Source organism: Anoplophora glabripennis, unplaced genomic scaffold, assembly GCF_000390285.2.
Source record: "Anoplophora glabripennis isolate ALB-LARVAE unplaced genomic scaffold, Agla_2.0 scaffold194, whole genome shotgun sequence".
In the NCBI taxonomy this organism is placed as follows: Eukaryota; Metazoa; Arthropoda; class Insecta; order Coleoptera; family Cerambycidae; genus Anoplophora; species Anoplophora glabripennis.
Window position 1 is genome coordinate 635,234 of NW_019416622.1, and position 2,413 is coordinate 637,646.

Here is a 2,413-nt window from a genome sequence, read left to right on the forward strand (position 1 = left end):
TTCAATTATAATATAGGTCGACAGTTGTATTAAGTTAGTTATCAGTTCCTGCTATTGTAAATAAACTAATAGGTATTGTGGCAAAAGACTTGAAAGGCGGTATGTGCGGCAGAAAAAGGAAGGAAGCTTTTTGTATAGAAGCTATTCATATAAAAAAGTTTAGCAAATTAGTGTCTACCGTCTATATGTATATAAACATGCATGAATATTAATACATATATGATTTTTAGTTTCTACGACAAGATTGGTAAGACTTACTTTGTTTTAATGGGAAATATTTACGGAGAACTAAGAGTACCATCGGATTTAATATCCTTCGATAGCTCAGTTGGTAGAGCGGTGGACTGTAGTGGAACACAATTCGTAGACATCCATAGGTCGCTGGTTCAAATCCGGCTCGAAGGAACACTTTTTATATCTCAAAAAATGAAACTGGTTTTTTCCAAAATATAAATCACACATCTCCGACAATATATTACTTAGATAACTGAAAAATGAATGCGGTAATGGTTTTTTCTCATACTCAGTCTTTTTATATTAAGCATTTGCACGTTGCTATAAGCATTTAAGTGTTTGAACATTTCAACATATTAGTAAGTTTATTAGTCAAGACATAGGTCACCCTATAAAATAAATATCGGACATTATAACAGCAAGTCATCTGATCTTGATTTTTTTATTAAAATTATATAATATTCAATATCTTGGTTACATATTTATGAATACCCCAAAAATTATATATCGTTATAAAAAAAATTTCCCTTTTCTTGAGGCAAACATGCAATATGGCGAAAGCAAAAGTTAACTATCGCTCAACACACATTTTTAGAGATACATTAATACTGGACAGCAAAAATCGATTCCTCACATTATTATTACAACCTTTTATTTAACTTGTCTTGTTAGTATGGGTCAAATCTTGCAACTGAACAGTTATCCCCAACCGATTGAGCTGAAAATTTGCATACACGTTTAGTTTGGACAACAATGCATGGTTAGCTAAGTGACGTCATTCTAAATCCAATATGGCGGACTCCCAAAGATGGCGGACCAGTTATTTTTTATGTACCCCCATGATATGGGTATCAAATGAAAGGGTTTGCTGAGAAGAATACGAAAATAAAATAGAATCATTAAGAGCTTGTTGTTAAAAAAATTATACATGAACTTATTTAATGTCAGACCTCATTTTTTTGTCCAAAAATTTTGTAAAACAAGTGTGAAATACGATTAAAAAAAAGAAATAGCATAAAATGGGTTTCCTTCGAATATCTTCGAAAGTATTCGAAATTTTCTATTTAAAAACGAATCCGTAATCGGCATAAAATTCTGCACATTTTTGCTCATTTAACCAGGTCTGTATTTCTTAAAATTAGGAAGATAGCTGTATTGGATAATTAAAAAGTTGTAATCTTGTATATTTATTATGTATTCAACTGATATATAACAGCAAGTTTTTTATTTCCACAAAATTGAATTATACATGGTGTCCGGAAAGGTCATGTCAAAAATGAAGGGGTATATAGAGGTCAAAATAGATAGTACTTACTTCATAATTTTTTTTTCCTATCGGACTTCGTTGTAGAGTTATTCACCTTCAAAGAAAAAAGTTTGGAAACAATTTCCAATTATAACTTCTAAGTCGTTACCATGACAACAATGAAATTTGGGCAATTAAAGTAACTCATGATAATGCTCATTTCCAAGTTTAAACCGATATTCAATATGCCTGGATTATACAAGAGCAGGCGAAATGTTTCATTTAAATTTATACACCTTTGACAGCGTTGCCAAATCTGGCATTTTTTTTCGTAGTTCGATTTCTCTCTCACTTTGATAAAAAAAAAGGTGTACCATATATCAATCGATAGCTTGTACCGTTTTTGAGAAAATCGAATTTTATTAACAACATATAACGATATGCGATATTAACATTTTTGCAAAAATCTTGGAAATTGAGATGACTGTCAACAAGTATGTATAAGCAATTAGATATTTGTCATTTCATATTTGTTCATTCAATTTCAGAAAATGCAATGAAGTTCTAGGTGCACATATTCAACATCTTACTTAACAGTTCTCTTTTTTCTTTTAATTCTATAGAAACCAAGATTTTTACAAAAATGTTAGTAACACATTTTTGTAAAAACATACAATAAATAAGTTGTGAACTGTAGTGAGTGTGTAAAATTCGATCTTCTCAAAAACGGTACGAGATATCGACTGATATACGGTATACCTTTTTTTTAACAAAGTGAGAGAGGAATCGAACCATGAAATAAGTTATAATTGGAATTTGTTTTTCAAACTTCTTGCCTTGAAGGCGAATACCTCCACAAAGAAGCCCGATAGGAAAAAATATTTTATGAAGTACTACAACTATTTTGAGCTCCCCTGTACACTCCTCCATTTT

At 30.9% G+C, this 2,413-nt stretch overlaps 1 non-coding gene across 1 annotated transcript; it reads left to right on the plus strand.

The window, feature by feature from the left end:
* Positions 1-313: 313 nt before the first annotated feature.
* Positions 314-405, plus strand: Trnay-gua. The gene is given in 2 exon segments: positions 314-350; positions 370-405. It is a non-coding gene; the product is annotated as a tRNA-Tyr (tRNA).
* Positions 406-2,413: the final 2,008 nt, after the last annotated feature.